This window comes from Arachis hypogaea, chromosome 5 (assembly GCF_003086295.3).
Source record: "Arachis hypogaea cultivar Tifrunner chromosome 5, arahy.Tifrunner.gnm2.J5K5, whole genome shotgun sequence".
NCBI classification, from domain to species: Eukaryota; Viridiplantae; Streptophyta; class Magnoliopsida; order Fabales; family Fabaceae; genus Arachis; species Arachis hypogaea.
The window spans coordinates 3,470,098-3,483,754 of NC_092040.1; positions in this window are offsets into that span (position 1 = coordinate 3,470,098).

Consider the following 13,657-nt stretch of genomic DNA (forward strand, 5'->3'; position numbering starts at 1 on the left):
ATCCACATATGTACGTTAGTATATTAAACTATGGATTTAATAAATAAAAATAAGGAATAGCATAACCAAGTGGCCCAAAGTTTTTTTTTGGTGTTTCTTGGAAAGAAAACAGCGCAAGTTAGAGCAGTTTCGTTTCGTACCCTGAATTGGAAACCATCCACAGGTTTTAATGTGTGGTTGTGGATATGGCAGTGGCATGCATGTAATTTTATTCAGTTATATATACCAACAAAAATATGCCATTCTTATTAATAATTTACGTCTAAGCTTAGCTGCAGCAGCAGTACTATTTACTATTTTTTATTAATCAAAATGTAATGTTTAACTTAAAAGATAATGGTCAATAATCGATCGTACAGATATTATTTCACGAATCATGTGTACCTGCCATCCGAATATTCTACCTTTGAAATTGTATTTTTCCTATTGTTATATTAATTCTTTTTTTTTTGAAAATATAAATTATGAGTTCGTGTCACTCTATATATGAAGTAGAAAATAAATGAGGAGTTCCTTAATTATCATTCCAACTTCAGTCACTAATAACTAGATGTGTCTTTGTCACTATTAATTAATGAATACAACACATTAAGTTCCTTAATTATCATTCCAACTTCAGTCACTAACTAGATGTGCCTTTCTCAATATTAAATATTAATTAATGAATATAATACATTAATATATTTGCCTAGATTTGTTAAATAGTAAGTGTAAAGAATATAATAAATTAGTCTTACATCGGAAAAAATAAAAAAATAAAAAATTTAATTAATTTTGATTTTTAAAATATAGGCTAAAATTTTTTCGTCTTCAATTTTTTTTGCATACAAAATCGTTTATAAAGTTTAATTTAATTTTAAAATTATCCTTATCTTAAGAACCAAAATCGTACAGAAGTGATGGCAGAAGTAGAGGCAAAAGTGGATTGTTGATAGCTTATTCTTCTTCTTCCCTTTCCCTTCTCACGAATAAAAACACCATATTTTTCTTATTTTTTATTTTATAATTTTTTGTTATGGGTAATTTTATCTAAAATTTTAATATTTAAATAAAAATAATCATTTTAAAATTTAGTTTTAAACTTTAGAAACGATTTTGTATTCAAAAAAGATTGAGAACAAAAAAATTTTCGATCTATACTTTAAGAATCAAAATCGCACTTAATCCTTTAATCAATTTATAAGATAAAAAAATTCATTAATTTAATACATTAAAATTTTAAAGTAAATATAACATATTTTTATTTTGTGTTTTCTAGCTTAATTTCTGTTCAAAATTTGTCTAGTAGTCGAGAATTCTCTATCCATAGTGGCGCAACAAAACTAAAAATTTACGTCTTTTAATTTTTCAATTGTCATGCTTACATTAGTTTTTTTTTTTTAAGCGCAGAGTTCATTTAGTTCAATGTTATGTTTATTAAAAAATTTAAAATTTTATAAAAATATCCGAGCACTATAAACGTTACAACAATTATTATATATTTCTATAAACGAAAGAGAGAGTCTATGATATCATTTAATTAGTCATAGAGAAAATTACTATGATTTTTTTTCCCTAAGATAATTGAAGGTATCAGAAATCAAAGGTAATTAATTTGAGAGAGATTAAGAAGATTATGAAGTAACTAGTGAGATTGTATTTGATTAGTCACACTAAGAGGGATTTCAACATACAATTTGATCCATGACTGGTATCTGAATCACATGAACCTTCTTCAATGATACGGATTTATAGTGCTTACAATAATATATTAATTTCATGAATGAAACTCATGCATTAAATACAATAATTGGGGGTCACATACAAAGATACCAACAAAACAGGGCAAAATATATAGCAACGTGCACACAAGGTCTCTGCCAAGATACGAATAATATATAACAGTACATATACCAAGAACAAGAATACAAGTATACAAGCCAACGAGCTATATAACTCTCCTTATTTTTAAATAGAGATCTCGGATTCGAGTCTCAATTTTTTTTAGTTAGAAGTGAGATTCGAATTTGCAACATCTAAATAATTATAGAGAGATTATATATGTTATTTGAGTTATAACTTATTAAGCATAATTTTGACTATTTAAGAAAAAAGAATACACTACTAAAGATGGTTTAAGACACAAAAAAATGTTATTCATACATCAAAATGAGCTACTAAAAGTCTAAAATTAGCCATTAATATATTTGTGTATAAATACATGTGTGATTTAATTTATTTTCAATGTATATTTATATTTTAACATATATTTTATACCGTGACTAATTTTAGTATACAAGGGAGGCGGGAATTGGCGGCAGTTTTTTTCTTGATTAGTAAAACCGCCGCAAAATCAAATGCCAGCGGTTCATAGGACCGCCATGGATATGCGCCGGGATTGTGTTTGGCGGCGGTTTTCATAAACCGCTGGTATAACCGCCGCTAAATCAAAATTTTGCTGCACACAATACAAAACCGCCGCCATATGAGTCTGACACGGTTTACGGATACATTGAATTATGATAAGATCCTCACCTGGGTGAGTTCTTCCGCTGAAGTTCACGGCTCTGCTCTTGCTCTTGGTTGGCGCGCTGCTAAAATAAATTCGCGGGTTTCTGCACAATTGGGGGGAAGAGATTATTGGTTGTGATATAAAAAGAGGAATTGAAACATTGAATTAAAACTCACCTAGCGGCATTTATGGAAGTAGTCGCCGGGTATATTGTGGCACAGGGGGTGTGTGCGGTTCGCGCCTCTGCTCTGCTTTGGTGTGCGCCAATAATATAGGGTCAGACGAGAAATGTTAACGATATATATCCTAATTTCGCTGTGGTCTTCGCTGCCCAGCCGCTATCCAGGAGCGTTTTGCGTCATTTACCAGACCGTCAGTCATCTCTGCAGCTATCCGTCCAATATGCGGCGATTTTGGCCACAGCCGCTGTTTCTCCGCCGCTACTCTCCGCTTCTGCGGTAGTGTATATAGAAAAAGTCTAGGGGATCAACAATTTTTGTATTCTGTGGCCAACATTAACCATCAAAAGAAAAGTCAGATATCTCCCACCATTGAATGTAATCTCACACTATTAAAAATACTATTGATGACCAATTAATGATTACAAAATACAAAAATTACTGATCCTTAACACTCTTCTTTAGTATATGCGTAGCATAATTATTATAATACTGTGTATTATATATCAAATTATCAGTCATATTAAATATATACTAAAATATATATTAAAATCAATTATTAAAATTAATTATTATTATAAAATATATATTAAAATATACATTAAAAATAAATTATATTATACATATATATTTATATATAAATATATTAATAATTAATTCTGATAGTTGATTTTTATATATATTTATTATTTTTAATTTTTTTATCTAAAGAGTTAAGCCAAATACTAGCTATAATTCCGATTCTTTTGGATAAGATCTATGATTCCAAAATCTTGAATTATAACTTGTAATGCTTAATGAGTTTAAAATACATATATTACGTTTCAGATATTTTACAATTTTTTATTATTTTTTCTATTTCTTAAGATTTTTCTTTTAATCACATAATGACCTGTAAAATCACTAACGACTCCAAAATAAAAATTAAAAATTATAAAAAATGATAAACAAATTAAACTTTAATTTAAAGAAAATTCATGTGGGCACAAATCTTGAATTGATTGCTTGGTGATAATGAAAATGTCTCATATCATAATCATAATAAATTAAGGGATCATTTTTCATGTCTTACAAATCATGTATATGTAAGTATGAGTCATATCATAATGTGCCCGGCCCATAGAATAACGAAATTTATGTGCATGGACAAGAATAAAAAGGTGGCAATAATTAAGATTAATGCACCCAAAATGAAAAGCAAGAGTGCGTATGTCTTTTTTAATTTGAAGGCTTTGTTTAATTTGTAGCCTTTGATAAGTATTTCCACTGAGTCTTCTATGTCTCATTCAACATGTGCTACGGTCAGTTATCAATAATGCAAATAAATAATAATAATAATAATGTTCCCATCTCCAAATCAATGATTGAAACTCAGATATTCATCATCAAGCCAATGTATGTGACCCTTCATTCCTTTTGCAATTCTATGTGCTCAGCATGTGTGTCGTTCTTAGTTAAGAGTATGTAGTGTGTTATATATACCAAATACCAATAATGCGGTAGATATTATTAGGGTTCATATATAGTATACTATCCGTATACAAGTAGGATTTACACTACTATCGATATAATTTCTCACGATATTTTTCAATTTGATAAATTAAAGATTAATCTGTCGCAAATTAAAGCTTTATTTAAAAATTTGTTATTAACCAATGAATTACTACATACACAAAATAAAATTCAAACTCCTTTCACTAATTTAAGTAGACTAATGAATTAATAACTACTAGACTAATTTAACTTAATTCATATAGTATCATCTATACTTATAGATATTCAATCCATTCTCATTCACTAATAATTTTACTTGATTTAGGTAAAACCAAATTTGAATATATACTCAATCTTATTCGTCTAATTCATATTTTTAATATGAGAAATGTTAGAGGACTAGTAAATTTTGTGATTTGTAATTATTAATTAGTTATTATTAATATTTTTAATAGTGTGAGATTATATCTAATAATATAAAATTACTCATATTTCTTTTATTGATTAAGTAGTATTGACCAAATTTTAATAAAAATATTAATCTTTTAAATATTTTTTGATATATAATGTTTATGTCTATAAAAATATATATACACATGATAAATAAATATTTTTTAACTCATAAATTTTTTTTACAGACTAAGTATTTAGTGTCACTAAATTAAGAACGAATTTAATTTCCTAATAATACATAAATAGTATATGATATTATGAAATATGTAAAGACTAAATATTTTTGTCTAAGTGGAAATAATTCTTTTTCCAGACTGAGTTAAGTAGGATTGGATTAAAATAAGGACCATGAATGTAGTTATTATATAAGAACTACTTGGTTTGATTTTTATTATGTTTGTGAGTATCACTTCAATAAATTTATAAAGGGAAGTTGAAGATATATACTTAACTATAAAATAACATTACTGGAAATATACACATAGTGCAAATTAAAGCATGTGTGTGTATATGTTTATATATATATATATGATTATATGTATGATGAGTTTGTTAGCATTGCCTAACAAGCAGGTTGGCAACTAATTAATTAGTAGAAAAAGAGTAATCACTTTTTGTTGAGTAGTCACAATTAATGTTCCAAAGAAGAAGATGAAAGAAGGGTACAGTATCATGGTCAGGGGTAGACAAAAGGAGATAAAACCTCCAACAGGTTGGCAATGGCTTCTTATCCTTTAAGGTGGTCATAATCTCATGCCTCCTATTAATTGGAGGGGCTATCTTAATAATTCATAATGCAAGGTGCTGTCCTTTTAGGATTGAAACACATGTGTCTAGCTCACTTGTTAAGTGTATCCATTACTGCGCAATTGTTTATAGAGATAGACACTAATATAGAAATATAAAAATATAAAAGTTTAATATAAAAGACATAAATAGAAATAATGTGTCTAAAAATATTAAATTAGTATATTTTATGTCAATTTTAACAAAAAAAAAATAGAGACACTAACAAAAAATACAACTTATTTTTATGTTTTTCATTATTTTTGTTAATTTTTTATAATTATATTTTTTGTCTCGATTTTTTTAAATAAAAAATAAGAATAAATTAGATATTCATAATTTGTTTTAGTTTATCACCAAATAGAATAAAAAACACAAAATTTTGTGGAGTTAAATCTTAATTTGGCCCCTAAAATTTAGTCCGATACTTAGAATAACCCCCACAATTTCGTTGGCCCCAATTAGAACCCCCAAATTTGCAATCGTAGCTCCGGCTTGCCTGTGCAATCATCTCCGTCATCGGAATGCTGATCTGACGCAATTGCATGACACGGTGGACACTACTTAAACGACGACGTATTGGTTTCACGCCCAAACCCTTTGAAAACCACTTGTTTCAATTTTTTTGGGGTTAAAACTCTCTTTCCACTACAACGACGATCATAATTAGTTATAAAACATCAAGAAAACTCTTACACTACGTAGTTTTCAAAAGATTTGGGCGCGAAACCAATGCGTCATCGTTTAAATAGTGTCTACCATGTCATGCAATTGTGTCAGATCAGCATTCCAGTGACGGAGATAATCGCAAGGGCAAGTCGGAGCACGATTGCAAATTCGGAGGTTTTAATTGGGGCCAACAAAATTATAAGAGTCATTCTGAGTATCGGATCAAATTTCAGAGGCCAAATTGAGATTTAACTTAAATTTTGTGTCTCTATCTTTTATATCTTGTTCTTATAAACAAACGGAGTCTATGTGTTAGATCCAATATAAAATTATTTAGTTAGCCATCAGCTAAATTTTTTGAAATTATATTTTATTTTAAATTTTGTTAAAATTTAAATCTTAATTTTAAACTTGAATCCTCCAAAAATGATGATTAAAAAATAATTTTAAATAAAAAATTAATTTTCTATATTTATTCGTATAAAGATGATCTAATTGATGTATGCTTTTATTTTATTTTGTGATCTTTTAGCAACAATGTATTTATAAAGTTTTTTTTTAAAGTTATTTCACCAAGTAGTAAGTAGTAAGTACGTTGTAAGCGTCTATTAAGGGAATTAACACTTTTAATTAGCAAAAGAGTTAACAGTTGATCATTAAAAAAAATATCAAAAACTAAAAATAATAAAAATATTTAAAATTAGAAAGAAATTACTCATAAATAAAAAATTTAAAAATATAAAATATAATAAAATTTAAAATTTAAAATGACTGGTGACGAGTGAATACAGGTGTAGTTTTTGCATGTGATTATCTGAAATCTGAATAGTGAATTAGTAGGTAAAAAAATAATTTATATTTTTTGTTAACTTTGTATATACAGTATTTATATGTCTGGAACTGCTGGAAGATATTTTAAAAAAATTATATATATATATTTCGAATGGGAATGCATTCTTATAAGTCATTGTGTAATAAACTAATAATTATTACCGATTTTGAATCCGAATTCCAAATAAAGAAAATGATAGGGAGTTGGGGGATTAAGAGCAGGTGAAATTGTGAAAACTGAAAAGAATCCTAATAATATCTGAACACGTTTAATTTAAAGTTATGATGGTGATTCAAATAGCTGTGTCTCTGATTCTGAATCTAAAAGTATCTTTGAATATTTTGTCAAAAGAAATGCCATATACAATCATACATAGTGAGTAGTGACATGGTCCTAATACCTATAGCCGTGTTTAATCTTTTACTAAAATTTGCCAATATCAACTTTTTTCTAAGGTGCATATAATAATAATAATTGTGCATATGGATGTTGCTTTATAATGGCTTTTTCTATTTGAAGTAGGTATTTCACGGGCCTAATAATAAGAGGTGTAATAAAATTATGAAAAAATAAAAAAATATGAAGAATTTTTATTGTTATATTGTTGTATATGGGAGAATAATATTATCTATTTATATTAATTATTAAATTAATTTTAAATTTTAAAATAAAATAAAACAATTAAAATCTATAAATAATTTTGTTAAAAAATAAGTATAATTAACTTAAAAAAATAAGTATAATATTTTTTTTTTAAATAACAAATAAAAATAACAGACAAATTTAATAAAGTGTAATGAATTTGTTAATAGTCCTTTTAAGAACATAAATTAAATTGCAGCAGAGCCCTTAGATGAATGGCAGCATCATCTATTTTATTGGGCGATGCACGTAAGTTCGAATTCTCAATAAAAAATATAGAATTTATAGTAATAGCTAGTAGTAGTGTGTGTGAGTAAATATGTGTTATTTAATATGCAAGATTAAAAAACATGCCTTAAATTATATATTTATATTTTCTTTTTTTTTTTAATTTTATTTCATCTACCACACTTTTACAATTTAATAGATTTAATAATATATTAGATAGAGATAAATATTATTTTAGTCTCTAACATTTAGGGTCAGAATAAAAATCGTCTCTAACGTAATTTTTTATTAAGAATCATTCTTAATATTTTATTTTTGTATTAAAATCGTATTTTTTAATAAAAAAATTAATTTTATTACTAAATTACTCCTATTCTAATAAATAAAAAAAATTATAAAATTAGAAAATAAAAGAAAAGAACGCGAGGGGGGAGAAAGGAAAAGGGAAAAGGCGCGAGGGGAGAGGAAAAAGGGAAAGGGGGGAGCGGGACGGTGCCGACGAAACTTGAAGCTGCCGTCACTGTCGCCGTCGGGAATCAACATTTATCCCATCGCATTTCTTTCCAAACAACACAACCTTAGCAGCTTTGACAAAAACCCAAAAGAAAGAAAGAAAGAAGAAAGGAGAAAGAAAGAAGAAAGGAGAGAGGGGCTGTGACGGGAGAGAAGAGAAGAGGGAAAGTCGGCGCTGCTAGGACTCGCTGCAGTCGCCGCTGCCATCGTGTCATCATCGGGCCTTGGAGGAAGACCACGCCGTTGAGCTGTCGCCGGCGATTCGCCCACGAGCTGCCGTCGAGGAAGCAGAATAGCGAAGAGAGAGAGAGAGAGATGCGCGAGGAAGGAGAAAGGGCGAAGCGCGGGGCAGTGACAAAAGGGGAAGAGGCACGGGCGACGCCAGTGATTCTGCTTCTTTTGCATCTGTTTCTGCATCTGCATCTTCTTCTGCTTCTGCGTCTATGTCTGTTTTTGCTTTTACTTTGTTTCTGCTTTGTTTCTGTTTCTGCTCCTGATTTTGATTTATTATTTTTTTGATTTCATTGTTGTTGTGTGTTGATTTTGTTGTTAAATTTAATGTTGTTTCTGAATTTAAATAATGTGTTATTATTAGTGTTCTTGAATCTGATTATTAGTATTTGATGGAGGTAAGGGAGGTGGAGTAAGGGAGGTGGTAGTGGTGGTAAAAGTGCTGGAAGATCTTTTTGTCCGTAAAAAATTAAAAAGACAATTTTAATACGAAATAAAACGTTAAAGACGATTCTAAATAAAAAATTACGTAAGGACGATTTCAATTCTGACCCTAAACATCAGGGACCAAAACAATACTTACTCCTATTAAATATCACTCTAATCCTTATATCCAAAAAGAAAATTATATCCTTACTGATAATATAAATAATTAGGACCTTAAAATTCTTGACTTCAAACTAATTAGTTTTTGAAAAAAAATATTAATTTAGTCTTTTATGATAGTAAATAGTAGATATATAATATCTTTCTATTAATTCATTAAATAAAATTTAACAGTAGTGTTCATATGTACTATTATTTACTGTAACGTATTTATTTATAAAAAAGTTGTCATACAAATTAAATAACAATTTTTAGAGCGAAACTTCACCTATTTTAGTAGGATTATTATAAATAGATATAAATTCAAAAAATAATAATACTTCATTATTCAAAACTACATCGTTTTTATGTTCACCAATAATAATAGAATATGCACAACTATAAATAATAAAATATATTGACAACTCTATTTCATTATTTCATATTATTTATTAATAGAAAGACATACATGTTAACTATTTGTTATTATAGAGAACATTGATGTTTTTTTTTTCAAGAACTAATTAATCCAAAATCATAATTTTTGATGATATAATTATCACTTTAATTATAAATATATAATTGAGTAGTATTATAAATGTGTATCGTCCAACATCTACTTTACGGAATGTGCCACGAAGGAACAACAAATTTGAAACAATAAATAGATTTAAAAAAATTGTACTGTTTTTTCTAATTTGAAGTTAATAAAAATCATCTGATAAAATTCTTGAGAATCTAATTTCCGTGTATGGAAAATCATAATTGACGATCACAATCACAATCACATAGTGTGTTGACCAAAGATATATATGCACATGCAACTTAGGTGGCTTTACACCAATAGTAGTGAATAGTTAATTACGTGTTGTTCTTATATTAAACTTTCTAAACCTTTTTATAGGCATCACTACTATTATACCGTGGCATTCTTTGAATATAAACATCTTACGTCAACTCAAAATATATACTACTAAATTCAAGATCATCTTTTCTTTGTCTCTCTGTTTCCATCAACAATTAAGCTAAGGTTCGCTTCCCTTTTTCCACCTTTTTGTTTGTGCGATGCATAAATATTCACCATTATTGGCCCCATATATAGGTAGTGATGATATCGCAATATATGCAAGACATGTTCAAATTGAGGTAACTAATTTCCTTCTTCTACTACTACATTACATGCCTAATTCGTTGGCCAATGTTTGTTGACCATCCAGTTCAACCATTCACTCCTGAAAATGATACAAATAATAATCTAGTGATGTTAGGGTTTCATTGTTTATTACCTAATCAAATATTTGTGTTTATCTATGTTTTTTTTAAGATAATGAATGGAATATATAATTCTATTCTTTTGCTATAATATGATGTTATATATGGTTAGATTTGTTTTGGTAAAGTTTTTATTTTTTAAAAATAGAATTATATATAAAATAATGATGCTTTCATTATGAAGATGATTTGGAATTTATGGACTGAATCGGACTCTCTCTAGGCACAGGTAATGTACAATAAATATATAAAAAGAAGGGAATATGAGGTTGGAAGATCCTACAGAACAAATGACTCTCCTCTTTGAAAAGAGATGATAAAACTATAGGGTAAACTACAAGACAGTTGCCACAAGATTATTGGAGACGGCAAAAGCACTTTGTTCTGGTATGACAAGTGGGTAAAGGGAGAAAATTCCTTAATCAGAGCTACCATCAATCCAATTTCAAGGGAAAAAGAGAATGAAACTGTCTCAAAATATGTAAATCAGAATAGTAACTGGAATTTTGGAGAACTTAATCATTTGCTCCCATCATCAATTATTGATAAAATTAAATCCATCCCTCCTCCCAATCAAGGTAACACGGATTCGATATGCTGGAATCATACACCTAATGGTATATTTTCAATTGGCTCAGCCTATAAGAACTTGTCCCCGGTTAATGACACTCATAATGACATAAGATGGAGCAGCATATGGAAGTGGAAGGAACAAGAACGAGTGAGATTTTCATATGGCAACTTGCTCATGGTCGATTACTTACAGCAAGTAGAAAAGCAAAATTCATGGGAACAAACCCCAATTGTCATCACTGCAAGAACCAACAAGAAACTATTATTCATGTGATGAGAGACTGTCCTAAAGCAGCGATCATATGGAAACAGATTATCAATCCAGCAGTGGCAGCCATTTTCTACGGCATGGATCTCCATAACTGGATAGTGCTAAACCTGGAGAATAATATTGGTAAATCTTCTCTTTTTTCTTGAAAAGATGAATTTTTTATTACTTGTTGGTATTTGTGGAAATAGAAAAACCAAGAGGTTCATGCCCAACCTTTTGATAGACCTCAAAATGCTGTGTTGATAATCAGAAATGCCATAAATCAGTCAAAGGAAGCTTTCAAGAAATTGAACATGAAAAAAGGAGGACAAGTGATAGCAAAGACAAGAATTGAATGGAAACCTCCCCCTATTGAATGGGTGAAACTGAATACAAATGGATTAGTAATAGAAAGTGTGAAGACGGCAGGTTGTGGTGGATTGATTCGGACTCATGAAGGTGATTGGGTAGGAGGATTCATGGCAAATTTGGGAAACTGTCACGCCTTTCGGGCAGAACTATGGGGTGTCTTTCATGGTCTCAACATGGCATGGGACTTGGGGATGAGGAGAATTATTATTGAGACTGATTCGTTGGAAGTTTACAAAGAAATAAGTAAAGAAAGGAAAAGCCAAAATTACAACTCCTTGGTTAGAGAAATTCAGAAACTAAAAGATAAGTCTTGGGAGATTAAAGTCATGCACACACATAGAAGTGGCAACGCCTCTGCTGACCACTTGGCCAAAGTTAGTATAAGAAAACAATTTAGATTTTATTTCCTTAATAGTCCATCTGAAGAGATGAAAGATCTCCTTTTAAAAGATGTAAACAGAGATACTAACCCCTCCAACTAGTTTTTTGTTTTCTTTTCTTGGGCTTAGGCTCCGCTGGTTTACCAAAAAAAAAATTAAATTAAAAATAATTTTTAATAAGTATAAATAATAATAATAAGTACATTTGATAAAATATTTTTTAAAATTTAAAAATATTGTAGTAAACATAAATCTAAGAACTAAATTTGAATATTAAGTAATGTACAAAGTTATATTAAATTTTTTAATTTTAATAAGCACAAGTCATTTTTAAAAAGCTTCATTTTAGGTGGAATAATACTCCAAATAAATCTCCAAGAGATTCATCACGATCAGACAGATTTGTCTCCAACAAAATTTAACTAAGATTTTGATCCTAAACTTCTGTTTACAAGCATCTAAACACACATATAACTTGTCAAATAGTGGAGATGACTGGAGAATAGGCTTCACTACTAAAAGGACAGTTGAACCAGATTGCTTTTGTGTAGTTCTTGTAGGTAGTCTCTCACCTTTTCATATTGAGACTTCTCATTATCAACATACATCTCTTTTGCCATTTTCAAACCCCGATACAACATCATGTCACTAATTATCATATTATAATCAATTTTGATATGATCCCATACCTTTGTATGGGTTGGTCTTAAATGATTTAAAATTTTTTGTTGACAACTTGTCTACATTTCAATTTTAATCTGCCATGTTGCTTTCAAATTCTCTCCTACAAATATGCACAGGACTAAAAGTCTTCATCTAGTAGCCTCCAAACCTTGAGTTTCTAGCACATTAGATAATCCAAAGACAATCATTTTTTTTCATGTTGTTCTTTATCATCCACTGCCTTAAATCCTGTCTTTCTAGCATTTTGGTTATGGTCACCTTAAACTCTATCAGTTACAACAATATCAGACACCTCATCAGGGTTAGGTTGGTTTGAATTAGCTTCAGCCAATTTTTTCTCAGTTGCAATGTCATGAGCTGCATTATCATCTTCAGCAACATTTGTCTCAGTAGGTACCATACTACTATTATCAATAATTTCATAAGCATTGTCAGTTTCACCTACATTTGATGTATCTTTCTTTGCCTTAGCTTTTCTCTTAGCTCTCAATCTTGTTTTGGCTTTTTCCTTTTGTATCTCCTTTTCAACCATGAATCTTTCATGAACACATGCTACTCTCACCATTCTCTTATTAGTCTTGATATGGAATATTCTTCTGCCTTCAATTATAGTGTAGTCCTTTAGAGAATTTTTGAATTGTTCCAAAATCTTAAACTCCATCTTCAGCTAAAATTGTACTTTTTCAAATTCTGCATTTGAATCATATTGAGGCAAATGAAATTCATCACCCCATTCATCACTTGAGCCTGGAGGAGTCAAGAAGACTTCTGACTCATGTTCAAAATCTATGTCTAAATCATCCATTGGCTCCACTCCAATTTTCTCTTCAAAAGTTAAAGACTTTTTAGGATCAGTCCATTACTTTTATTGGGCCAATTATTGTCATTTAGTTTTGATTCATCCTTACCAGGCCCAACGACACTTGACCTAGCATCACTCTTCTTTCTCACATCAGGCCCACTTCCACCACTTACAGCACATTTTTCTTTCTTATCCCATACTCTTTTACTTTGAGTCGTAGC